This window comes from Saccopteryx leptura, chromosome 4 (genome assembly GCF_036850995.1).
Source record: "Saccopteryx leptura isolate mSacLep1 chromosome 4, mSacLep1_pri_phased_curated, whole genome shotgun sequence".
Classification (NCBI taxonomy): Eukaryota; Metazoa; Chordata; class Mammalia; order Chiroptera; family Emballonuridae; genus Saccopteryx; species Saccopteryx leptura.
In genome coordinates this window covers 157,636,767-157,650,513 of record NC_089506.1, presented here as the reverse complement: position 1 = coordinate 157,650,513, position 13,747 = coordinate 157,636,767, and positions in this window count along the sequence as shown.

Here is a 13,747-nt window from a genome sequence, read left to right as displayed (position 1 = left end):
CAGCGGGCAGTGTACAGGTGATGTTTTTGAGTTACACACCTGAACCTGTACCCCAATTAATTAAATTAAAAATAAATATCAAAAAATTAAAAACCAAAAGAAAGATGTAGAAGTTGGAAACAAAAAGAAAATTCAAAGAAATATAAAATCTATGTATATTGCTGCCATGCTTTTTAATTTGCCCAAATGTTTTTCTATGAATTTTGCAAAAAATATTTTCCTTAAACATGAATGTCAGAACAAAGATCATCAATTTGCTATATATTAAGTTTTAGATAGAAAAAGTTAATATCAATTTTAATATTTGTATTGAAAAGTTGCTTTTTGAAAGGCATTATATTATGTTGAAATCTTGAAATATAAATGTTATATTATATTTGGGAGTATCATAATATCATAATAGTATGTCTGTTAAGTCTATCACATAATATCAAGTGTTGATGTTGACTTCCTACATAATTTTCCTTCCTAGACATAACTTAATTTTTAGTATTATTTTTGTGTAAAACAAAAAAAATTATGGGAGTTAAGAAAGACTTGAAGAGATTTGATTTATATTTAAAATTTCATTCCCAAAAGCTATGTACTAACTTGGTACTCTAGATATCAGTTTTGTAAATTATTTGACTTTGGAAGTTTACTTGAGTAGTCCATAAAACAGGGGTCCCCAAACTATGGCCCGGGGGCCACATGCGGCCCTCTGAGGCCATTTATCTGGCCCGCTGCACTTCCGGAAGGGGCACCTCTTTCATTGGTGGTCCGTGAGAGAAGCATAATTCCCATTGAAACACTTGTCAGTTTGTTGATTTAAATTTACTTGTTCTTTATTTTAAATATTGTATTTGTTCCCGTTTTGTTTTTTAACTTTAAAATATGTGCAGTGTGCATAGGGATTTGTGCATAGTTTTTTTTTGTTTGTTTTTTTTTTGTATTTTTCTGAAGCTGGAAACGGGGAGTGACAGTCAGACAGACTCCCGCATGCGCCGGACCGGGATCCACCCGGCATGCCCGCCAGGGGGCGACGCTCTGCCCACCAGGGGGCAATGTTCTGCCCCTCTGGGGCGTCGCTCTGTTGCGACCAGAGCCACTCCAGCGCCTGGGGCAGAGGCCAAGGAGCCATCCCCAGTCCCCGGGCCATCCTTGCTCCAATGAAGCCTCACTGCGGGAGGGGAAGAGAGAGACGGAGAGGAAGGAGAGGGGGAGGGGCGGAGAAGCAGATGGGCGCTTCTCCTGTGTGCCCTGGCCGGGAATCGAACCCGGGACCTCTGCACACCAGGCTGACGCTCTACCACTGAGCCAACCGGCCAGGGCCCATAGTTTTTTTTATAGTCCGGCTCTCCAAGGGTCTGAGGGACAGTGAACTGGCCCCCTGTGTAAAAAGTTTGGGCACCCCTTCCATAGAGAGAGGTGACCTTGACCTTCCCTGGGAAGCTCTAATTTGTTAGTCAACTAGTTAATCTATAAGTCAATCAGCCAGCCAGCCAGTCATTCAACCAATTCATTTATATAGCATGGGGCAAAAGTAGGTTTACAGTTGTGAGTATGCAAAGCACAGTTTATTCTTGTATTATTATTTATTAATTGCATTTTTTCTAGATGATCAACTGTAAACCTACTTTTGCATACCTTGTATTTACTTGCTTCAAGGTGGAACATTTTGGAAACTATAATAGAATGAGAACTTTTCAGCACAACTGTGTGATTCAATCCTCTAGGCTGATATATAGGGAGTGTTGGGGATGACAAAGAATCACTCAGTATTTTAATCTGAGGATAAAATGCTGATTCATAATTTGCTTGATTCAGGAAATAAATTCAACAACTGCTCTTGTCATATTCATGACATTTTGGGGACTGTGTGAACTTAGGTAAAGCAATAGAGTATGGTGTACACACAACACTACATCCAAATTTTGGTTCAGCTTCCAATTTATTTTAAGATTTTTATCATTCTAGTTTTTGGTCCATGACCTGTTAAATTAGAATGTTGTCCTAAATAATTTTATTCCTCATAAGTCTAAAATTCTATGATGTTTTCTTCATTTGTATATTAAAATAGTGATTCTCAACAATTTAACACAGCTTTCTGGTGTGTTATGAATTCTTTTCAGTGAACCACCTCCAGCTGATCATTGTGTAAACACTTCATTTTGTTACAATTAAGTGTGTAGTTTTAGTAATGTTTAATTAAATGGATTATTAAAGTGAGGGGATGGTGGTATGGAATTGGGTACAATTTTCTACAAATAAAAAGAAGTGTAGGATAATATTGATATTAATCCAGTGCTAGGCCCTGGCCGGTTGGCTCAGTGGTAGAGCGTCAGCCTGGCAGGCAGAGGTCCCGCGTTTGATTCGCAGCCAGGGCACACAGGAGAAGCACCCATCTGCTTCTCCACCCCTCCCCCTCTCCTTCCGCTCTGTCTCTCTCTTCCCCTCCCGCAGCCAAGGCTCCATTGGAGCAAAGATGGCCCGGGCGCTGGGGATGGCTCCTTGGCTTCTGCCCCAGGCGCTAGTGTGGCTCCGGTTGCAACAGAGCGACGCCCCGGAGGGGCAGAGCATCGCCCCCTGGTGGGCGTGCGGGGTGGATCCCGGTCCCGCGCATGCGGGAGTCTGTCTGACTGTCTCTCGCCGTTTCCAGCTTCAGAAGAAAAAAATAATAATAATCCAGTGCTAAAGAAAAATAATTTTCTTGAGAGGATATTATGTTAATCAAGTTACAATAGTATAATTATTGAAACAGCATCATACTGCTAAGTGTGAAAATGTGGTTGGGAGAATAACTGAATGGTTTTCTGAACACTATTTGAACCTGTTCTATTTTAGGAATGATTTATTATATTTGCCTTTCTAAAATATATGAGAGTTTAAAATTTTTTTCAGTATGCTTCCAAATAATTCTGGCATTTATAGGTGTTACAAATACAAGAAGTTGATTTATGGTCAGAGGTTAAATAATTAAGCTGAACTAGTAAATATAACTAAAGTTGGATGAAACCCTCTGAATCAAGACTTAAAATTTTTAAAAAAAAGCATATCTAGAGACAGACCACTGTAAGGCCATTATGACTTAATGCAGCATGTTTTTCTAAATTTACTACAAATAAGGAAATTTGTAAACAGCAAAATTTTCACCTAATGTTCTCTTATGGTATTTTACTTTGAGGAATGTGCACTCCAAATTGATATAAATAAATATTCTGTTTGCTCTCATAAATAAATATTCTGTTTGCTCTCATATTCATACTTTGAGGTTGTTTTCCAGATATTTACATATTTCCATAAGTTATATAATTCTCTTTTTCTTCTTTTTTTTCTTAAGTGAGAGGAAGGGAGGCAGAGAGACAGATTCTTGCATGCTCCCCAACCATATCCACCCAGCAAGCTCCCTAAGGGTGATTCTCTGCCCATCCTGCCTTTGCTCCATTGCTTGGCAACTGAGCTATTTTTACCACCTGAAGTAAGGCCATGGAGTCATTTTCCAACCTAGGGCCAACTGGCTCCAACCATTGAGCCATAGCTGAGGGAGGGAAAGAGGTGGGAGGGATAGAGAAGCAGATGGACACTTCTGTATACCCTTACTGGGAATCCAACCTGGGACATCCATCCACATGCCCGGTGGACACTCTACCACTAACCAACTGGCCAAGGCAGTTATATACTTCTTCAACTAAAAATTATTAATTAGTTGCTTTTTAAAACTTGTGAGATTAATAATAAGAATAAAGAAATATATTGACTCAGAAATCAAAAGTGAAAAGCATGGATTAAATTGTGTAGCACCTCTTTGACAGTTTGACATAAGGCTAGAAGCAAGACTTTACACTAACTGTTGTTTTTAAAATGCAACCTTTAGTGTTATTTGATTTTTTTTTACTCTAAGCAAACTAAGATGTGAAATTTAATAATCCCTTCTGACAATTTTATAAAAAACAGGCTGCCATGCTTAATTGATGATGGGCCTCTTCATCTGCCACCTCCAGGCTTTTGCTGTAAGTTACTGATACGGAGTTCACAGCCTCTATCCATCAGATCTTCAATTGCGCATCCGTGTTATTAACCTTTGGCTTGATCTGATAGTGGCATCGCCCAACTAACTGGCTGTCATGTCAACTTGGCATCTGGGTTTTGCATGTTCTTTTTCACTTTCACTTTGTCTCTCAAGATCATTTGAACTGATAGGTACAAAGCCATGTAGCCAATTACCTGGTAATTTCTAGATTGTCCAACTTTTCTTTTGAGATAGTGATAGAAGGAAATATAAATCTAAAAGGTATGAGTGCATCATGCAGTAGATAGGTAGTAATCAGAAGTCTTACAGGTATAGCAACCCAGGTTCTAACTTCAGCTTCAACTCTATGTGACTTTTTGCAAGATACTTAACCTCTCTGGGTTTCATTGCTAAAATAAAGGAAATTCTTTTGAGGCAAAAGCAGTGACTTTTCCTCCAATATTTATTCTCCCTGTATATCTTAAATAGATTAAGCCCTACCTCTCTAGGGCAGATCTATCTTTCGAAAGTGTCAAGAATAAAACTATCTCAAATAACTAAATAAATAAGTTGCTATTACTCTCTTTCCGGGGCCTTGGAAGAAGCCTCTGCAAGTAAGGAGTTCTAAAGATTATACCACAATAATTTCACAGTAAATCTACCATGACAACTCCACCACATACACACATATTTTAATAAGGTTCTTGTTCTCTGAGCTAGAGACGACATTTCTTAGTCTGCTTGTTACTGTGTGTGGCCATCTGACCCTGTTCTGGCCAGCAAGAGAACACAAATGATATATGCCACTTTCAGATTATTTTCTTTAAAAACCCCATGTGTCCCTCCATTTTCTTTCCTCTTTTTCACAGTTGGGAAATGGAAATAGCTGGATTTGAGAAATGTCACTGTCTTTGACTCATGGATCAAGATGCTCTTCCTTGAGTCTGGCAGAGCCCTCTTGGGACACCACATTCTCATTCACCTTCAGTATCAAAGTGCTATTTAAGAAAGAAAGAAACTTGTATTTCTCTTAAGTCTTTCCTAAGGTAAATTAGCCTATATGCTAACAATATAAATACTTACATTCTAGTGTTTTTATGAGGGTTAAATGCTATAGTGCATGTAAAATGCTTGTATGTGGTACTCTGCTAATAATAGCTCTCTTGCAGACTGAATCTTTGATTCGTCTAGTTGTGTTTGGGCAAAGAAATAATCCTAAAATCAAGAGAGAAATTAAATCTCAGTGTTAATGGTTTAAAAATGTGTTATTATATCTTTTTCTTAATAATAATAATATTTACTTCATTTAAAATATATACTATAAAAGTACTGCTGAGTATTATTCCATTTATTTTCATATTTATTATCCCTTATGTTTATTTGGATGAGTTTATAATATATATAAAGTTTATAAGGCATATAGTAGTTATGTTACACCTTGAAATACATTATCACTCTCCTTTTATCATATTCTACATTATATATAAAATATGATGGCTTCCTACCCTCAAATATTCACCTGCTGGCCTTCTTAGTCTTTTGAGAAATGGCACCTTTTCCCAACTTTCCAAACGTGCAGTCTGAAGGAAACCGTTGGGCCCTTGCCTTTTTGTCACAGTTCTTAATGGACTTGTGAGTTTTTCCCTGGGATCTTTAAAATAGGGATGAGAGATAAGCAGCCTTTTCCCTATGGTTCCAATGTTTTAGAAATGTGAGAATTGAAGGTTTCTGCAGCTCTCTCTGCTGTCACATAGGAAGAGTTGTCATAATATTTGATTTATTTTTTCTAAATGTACAAGGCAAATTTAATTCTGGCTTTCCTTGTGTTTCATGTTCATGAAACAAAATAATTCTCCTCAATTAATATGAGTTATGACATGTTTCTTTCACTTGCTGTGAAAATAATTCTTGAATAAGGAGGAGCCTCTTTGCCACAAAGTCATGTGTTTTCCATGAGCTGTTGTTGGAACAAAGATCAATATATCTGAATTCTCTGCCAGATCAAATTGGCAGGTGCTGTACCTTATAGCAATATAGCTGTGCTCTAGGACACATTCCTGCCCTCACATGGGTTGCCACTGAGTTGAGGAGAAATGTTATGAATAAATAAAATTAATATAGTTAAATAACAATACAAGTTTTAAGTAACTGAGAAAAGTAATAATTAAAATAAAAAATGACAAGACAGTTCAATGGTATCACAATTTCCTTGGGAACTTGAGGGCAGTAAGAAAAGCGAAGCATATCATAAATCACTAGGCAAAGAGTTGTTTAAAACCTCTATGAAATAGTACCAGCGGACATGCCTTCCATTTCTCAGCAGCTTAAATAAAGTAAATAGAACCAGGTTTTTGCATCAAAACATAAAATCTGCAAATGCATGAAACCTGCAAAGGCTGCTCTCCCCATCCCACCCCCCCTTTCACCATCAGCCTCCCTCCCTGAACAGCCTGCCTTCCATAGCTCTCTGTAGAGACTACTCCCAAAGGTGGCCATGCCGTCCCAGACCCCGGCTCAATAGGACGTAGCTGTTTGTTCATCCCCAGAAGCAGGAAGGTTCTGGAGTTTCCTGAATTGACTGTGCTGCATAGTGTCCAGTGAAATATAAGCTTTACCTCTTTTCTTGATTGTAGTTTGTATTTATCACACCAGGCCTTAATGGTAATTTTGGGGAGATTCTCCGGAACCAAAGTTCAGTTGCTTAGGGGAAATAATCTTTGCATACCTGCTGAAAGTCCTTTCACAAATTCTGAATTCTGTTATATCTCACAGTTTTCCTCATGAGTCACATCTGACATGGCCGCTTTTATTTTTTTATAAGTGAACTGGTCATCCTGTTGCTAGTGGAAGTGGAGTCCTTTCACAGAGTTGGGAAAAAAGCACTTCCAGGGACTCATATGTGGGGTGTTGAGGTGCTGTTGTCATTGAAATAAATGGCTGCACCCAGATTCCTGATGTCTCATCTCCATCCATCCCACTATTGAAAAAGTCCAACTGTGTCTTTATCAGGCCCAGGACAAAAGCCAAGATCCACAGATTTTGTGCCACTGGTTCAGCCCATGTCAAAGCCTAGTCCAGCGCAGCCTCTGTCTCCCGCTAGCTCGGTCTATTCCTGGCTGTGCTGCAGCTGGGGCTGTGCCCAGGCTCATGCTTGGAATCCACACAGGGTGGCCCCCAGGCATTGCCTCGTGGCTGCTATGGAGAAAGAACATGCCAGTGGACTGGGTGAGTGCCTGTTGCTAAGGGAGAAGAAGAGAGATAGATAGAAAAAGAGAGAGAAAGAGTCTTGCCTTTTTGAGCTCTGATTATAATATCTTGGGCTTGGGAAGGACCAGGCACCCTTTCAAACTTTCATACTAACCCATTAACTTTCCAATCTTTCATAGGCTGTAGTTGAGTTCTCCCCATAATCAACCCATTTCCTAGATCTTTCAGGGTTCTGTATACCTTATCTATCTGATCCTTTTCCCAGACTAGGCTCTGCCTCTCATGCTCACCATTTGAGTCGCACGCCTCAAAGTGGAAACACCTCTCCCTGCACCATTTTGACTTCTATTACAAATGCTCAAAAGTTCTGCCACATCATCTGGTTGCTACTGCGCATGTGTCCAAAAGAGGACTTTCCCCTTTATTGCTTATTTTTTCCTCCTGTAATCTGGGCAGGCGGAGCTGTTGTACCTTGGGGAGATTGGAAAGCTGGTCCTTCCTCCCTATGGGGGAGGGGGAGGAAACCGAGAGGTGTTAATCCCCTTGGCAGGGGTAATGCTGCAATCCCATGGGGTGCCCATAAATGCTGTAACTTCCTGGCGAAACAGGCTTATTATCTGATTCAGCTCCCTAGTTTATTATGCTTTACAACATCTGATTTCCTCTGCTCCCTTCCTTTATTAATATTTAGCTACCTACGCTAACAATCAAAATCATGGCATTAGCAACTGTTTGAGGATGTTCATTGCCAGGATCACATGATTCATTTCCTAACCTAGGGGATTAAGCCATCTTGAATAGTAACAATGGTTTGAACAGGTTAGAATTCACCACTTCTTTTGGTAGATACCAGGTAGACTGCTTGCCAGGCAGCCTGAGCACACATGACCTGGTTAGAGAGGTAGAGGCCTATGTTGGCAAAATAGCAAAGACCTTGGAGTGAGAACTGTGTACTCAAACTGATATAAATTTAAACTTGGATCTCGCCTTCTCTTTCTAAGTGGTCGGCAAACTCATTAGTCAACAGAGCCAAATATCAACAGTACAACTATTGAAATTTCTTTAAAGAGCCAAATTTTTTAAACTTAAACTTTATAGGTAGGTACATTTCTTACTGAGGTAGCATCTGCATGTGGTATTTTGTGGAAGAGCTGCACTCAAGGGGCCAAAGAGCAGCATGTGGCTCGTGAGCCGCAGTTTGCAGACCAGAGCTCTAGCTGAATCATCCTGGCTAAATTGCTTACTCTTCCTAATCTCCTTCACTTTCACCAATTGTAGAGGTAAAACTAGCAAACACTTTATAGAGTTGTAAAGCTTAAGAATGATAACTTTTATAGCCCTGGCCGGTTGGCTCAGTAGTAGAGCGTCGGCCTGGCGTGCAGGAATCCCGGGTTTAATTCCCGGCCAGGGCACACAGGAGAAGCGCCCATCTGCTTCTCCACCCTTCCCCCTCTTCTTCCTCTCTGTCTCTCTCTTTCCCTCCCGCAGCCAAGGCTCCATTGGAGCAAAGTTGGCCCGGGCACTGAGGATGGCTCCATGGCCTCTGCCTCAGGCGCTAGAATGGCCCTAGTTGCAACAGAGCAACACCCCAGATGGGCAGAGCATCGCCCCCTGGTAGGCATGCAGGGTGGGTCCCAGTCGGGCATATGCGGGAGTCTGTCTGACTGCCTCCCCGTTTCCAACAGAAAAATACAAAAAAAAAAAAAAAGAATAACTTTTATAAAATGTTTACCGAGTGTATAGTAAGCACTCAATAAATGGTAACAGTTAGCTATGACTAACATGCCACTGAATATGAATAAATATCAAGTAAGTGTATAAATAAGATTCCATGGTACTTTTCATAAAGTAAAATATAATCATCAAATTAAAGTCATTTGGGGGCTTAGTTTGAAAATTTAGTGCTCCTTTTGTAGGAGAGAAAAACTTTATTTCTTTTTCCCCTCTAGGTTGTTTGGCTATCCTAATCATTAAATTGATATGACAGATTAACAGGAAAAAATAAATTTAATTTTGAACATACAAAAATGTCAAAAAAGACATAAGAATCTTTTCAACAGTTGGGCAACTTAGTCTATGCCATAAGGGAAGGGGAGAGAAGTCTGAGACTTCAAAGGGAAGGAACACAATCCACAGAAAGATGGGAAGAACAAATGTTTGCTAAACAAATATTACCCATATCATACACATAAGTGTTTCTGAGGTGAAAATGTATCTCTGGTAATAGCTCTGTTCCTGGTACAGGTCTCCTATCTAAATTTATTTAGGCAGTTAAGGGAGATGCACCATCTCTTCTTGAGTCTGTTAGGCCTTGATAGTCTTCAACTGGAAATCATTCACAAGCCAAAATGGTGCCTTCTAAAGTGGTTTGACCTGAACACCATTGCTCTAAAGAAAAAAAAATGTAGACAAGATTCATCCTTGGATAATTTTAAACTAAAATCATTCTAAAAATTAATTCAATAAATAGTTTTTGGGTGTTATCATTGTGATAGGAGATATGCAAAAATAAAGGAATACAAAATTAGGTATAATTTAGTAAGACAGGCAATCTTTGAGCAGATACATGTGATAACTTGAATGCAAAGTGAAATATAGTTACTCAAATAGGAAATAATGAAATAAATGTGTGTTATTTCCTTGTCTGCATAACTGTGTGATTTATTTCTGCCTTCATGTTTTGCTAGTTATGGTTTTTCAATATATAAATGTATTTCTATAAGAGGAAAGTAGAAACATTTTAATTATCATCAAGATCTAGTATATGTATTTTCACTGCAACAATCATGCTCTTGCTAGTAAATGATTAAGAATCATAATATGTAGAATTTAGTTTGATCATGACTGTTTACCTACCCAAAATAAATATTGGCAGAAATGTATTTGTGTATAGATAATTTTACTGGCTCTATTGTCCAAGACTAATGTCTAAGTAGATTCAGAATTATAGGACTTGCTTTCCTGACTAATCATCTTATAAATTAGTCATCTTTTCCTCTCATCTTATAAATTAATGTATTTACCCAACCTTTCCATAGTTTCTTCTCTGCCTTCTATACAATTACTATTGATACATTGAAGAACCCAGCTATCAAATATTGGGAGATAGCATTTTGTGATAAGGAGAAAGTTAATTTTATGTAAGTGATTTGGTTCTTGATATGTAAGACATAAGGGCGAATAAAACTTCAAAATAAAAAGCTTAATTCTCCCTGTGAAAAATAAGGAAAGAGGTGGCCTACCCTTTTCTTAGATATTTACTTTAGAAAACTTGTAATTATAAATTCTTTTTCTGTCTCTTTAAATTGTATATAAATCTTTTTAAAGGTTAAATAAGCCTCTGGTTAGTTTTACAATACAAGAATATCTTTCTCTAGGACCTGGGACCATTTCTTTGAACTGTAATCAGCGGGGAAGATAGCATTTCTATCTCCTAATTTCTATTGTCAAGTAGGAGTTCAGCCTTGGCCAAATTGCAAATCTGTCTTCTGTGATAAAGGTAAGAATTTAATTTGCCCTAGGGTAAATACAACTAACTAACATAATGGGTCATCTCAATTTTCAGGTAAGTTCAAAATGAACTGTGGCAAATGGTGCTGTCAAGTCCTCTACTTGAATAGTGCTCATTGTTTGCCTGGACAACATATACTGAACCAGTTATATGTGCTTGGTCATACAAAAGAGTAATATTTTTTCTACCATTGAAATCTCTTAGTGGATTGCATATTATGAACATATTATGATCATTATGTTCTGGTTTGATGCTTATTTAGTAATAAAATTGTTTTCTCTTTCTACTGCCTTTGTGGAGTGGTTTTTCAAGTTTGGTGGAGAATTTGTTTCTAATTATATTTCTAAAACAAAGATGAACACAGATATCATTCACTCATTAAACCATTTATAATTTTAAAATATTATTTACTCTAACACTATTAAAAATAAACTAAATAAAAATCTCTAAATATGTGCATATATTAGTGTAAAGCCAGTAGCCATGGCCATCATCACAGCCGCCTGGCCTGTGCAGGTTCTCATTTGATTCGGATAGACAGTAATGAAACAATGGAGCCAATAAATAGTGGGCCATTACCTTTATTCTAGACTCGTACCGGTCAACGAGTAAAAAACAAACACACAGCACCAAAACCCATTCACACGTTCTCATGTTCCACAACCAGGAGAATCTTTCCGGTTTTTCCTAGAATTCAAAGGCCCCATTAGCCTCACTCAGTCCCCTCTGCATGCCTCTATCTTGGCAGCCTGCCTCCCTGCAACCACGTGGCCCCTCCTCCCTGCAACAAGTGGTCACTTCCAAAATGGCCTCCTAGCCCCTCCTTTTAAAACTTTTTGTCGAGACAACCCCTTCTCCAGCTCACATTAGCATAACCAAGCCCTTTCCCAAGCATGAAGATAATTAACCGTATCACCTGGGCAATGCAATCATATGGTCTAAGGCCACTTTTAACAATAAAAGTGAGAAATCCCCTGTTGGGCAGATAAAATATATTATGCTCACTTTATTAAAGATGGCGCTGCCCACGTGGAGGCCATCGCCCAGGTGATATTAATGTGTGTTGGGGGTGGGCTAAAGGCAGGCAGAATCCTTGTAGCCTGGGGCTTGGTTTTGGGATTAAGCCTTTCCCACCCGTCTTGATGTGGGGTGGTACAATCCAATCATGCCTCAGAGAAGTGACTTTGTATTAGAGACTTCCCTATTTTGTATATTGGATTAAAGGTTTTGATTTCTACACTATAAAATAGGGGCAGAACAGGAGCTTGCTCTCTTGGTTCCTGAGATTATTATTAGAGGAGAGAGAAGAGAGTAGAAAGAGGCCATGTGGCCAGGAGAAGCAGCCAAGATGGCGGAGTACTGAGTGAAAGGCCAGTGTGTGCAGTTTGATGCTGGAGAAGGAAGGAGATGGGGAACAGAGGTGAATAAGTCTGGTGAGCTAGAAACCTTTGATTCTAGGAAACTCGGATAAGTCAGTAGCTTTGTGAGCACTGAATGTGAGTGGGTTTTGGAGCCCAGTGTGTATTTTTTACTTGCCCGCCCTGTGCAAGCTAGGATTAAAGACAATGGCCCATCAGTTTTTGGCTCCATTGTTTCTTTACCGACTGTCTGAATCCAATGCGAACCTGCATGGGCCTGGCTGCTTTGATAGTGGCGGCCCTGCCTACTGGCTTTACAACCCCCAAAATATAGATTTTACAAAGTTATTTGCCCAACAATTAAGTTAAAACATTTGATGCTGTTGTTTTGTAAGTGAAAAACAGTAGAATATCAGCCATTTTATGTGTTACAAATTATTGTTTGTGTATTATTAATTATATAAGTATAAAAAATGCATAGAAGAATCTATATTAAACCATTAATATCAAGTAATTAGGAAGAAATTATTACATTTTGTTTTAGATATATTCATTATTATTTCCCCTTTTACTATGTGTGTGTGTATGTGTGTGTGTGTACACACATATATATAAAATCTCCATTTACTTTACATAGTTAAAGAAAAAAATGGGAAAAAATGCATGAATGAGTGAGTGAATGAATGAATGACTATAACCAGAGAATTTTTTTTTTTTTTTGACTAGTGAAGATGTGAAGCTAATCTGGAATGAGCTGGCAAATGTTTGAAGGAGAAAAAACAAAAATGACTTATACCTAAATATTTATTTTGAAAAGTTGGGAGTTCCTGGAGCACATTTCCATGTTTATTAATATCACTGTTGATGGGAAAGAGGCTGAAGATAGAGGAATAAACAGGATAACTAAAAAACGAGATCACTGAGAAAGCAGGGGGAGGTATTGGTCTTAAATTGGTTCATACAGAATTCCTCTATTAAAACAAAGACAAGGAAAGGCTGTATATCCAGGTCTATTTGCAAATCTCTTGGAAGATTGCGAGGACTTTGGTTGATGATGACTTTTCTGTCTCTGTGAGGCATAGTGATGAGATGTGATGCTTCTGTCTTTAGTGCTGCAACAGATCTTGCTGAGCTTATTGTAAAGTACCGTGCCTCACTTCCACGGGTTTACGTAGAGACACCATGTCCAGATGAATTTTGAAGGGTTTTATTGAAGGGAGGAAATTTATTAATATGCCAACACATATGACTAATACAGGGCATTGCAGATCCAAATCATGCACGGCAAATGCATTTCAGAAGCTGGTTATATACCCTTTGACCACATACAGGTTCGGGGCGGGGGGCATGACAGCATGACACAAGCTTATAATATTTGTTTAGGGGATTCATAAGAACATTAAAACTTTCAAGGTAATACAATCAAAGACATTTATAAATCTTTTAGTGTCTATCTCCCCTCCTTTGCCTAAAGGTATGTTACTCTCAGGATTCCAGGAAGGGAGGAAGAGCCAAAATCAATTTAAGGTGGTATGTAAATTCTGTCTCTTATTGAAAGAGAAAAGAAGTTCCTCAAACAACCATTATTCTATAGTTAAAACCCAATGTCCTTGTACGTCAGGAAGCTTCTACATTCTTCTCACTCCCCTCTGCAAGGAAAGGACAGGACAGAAAGCTTGAGCT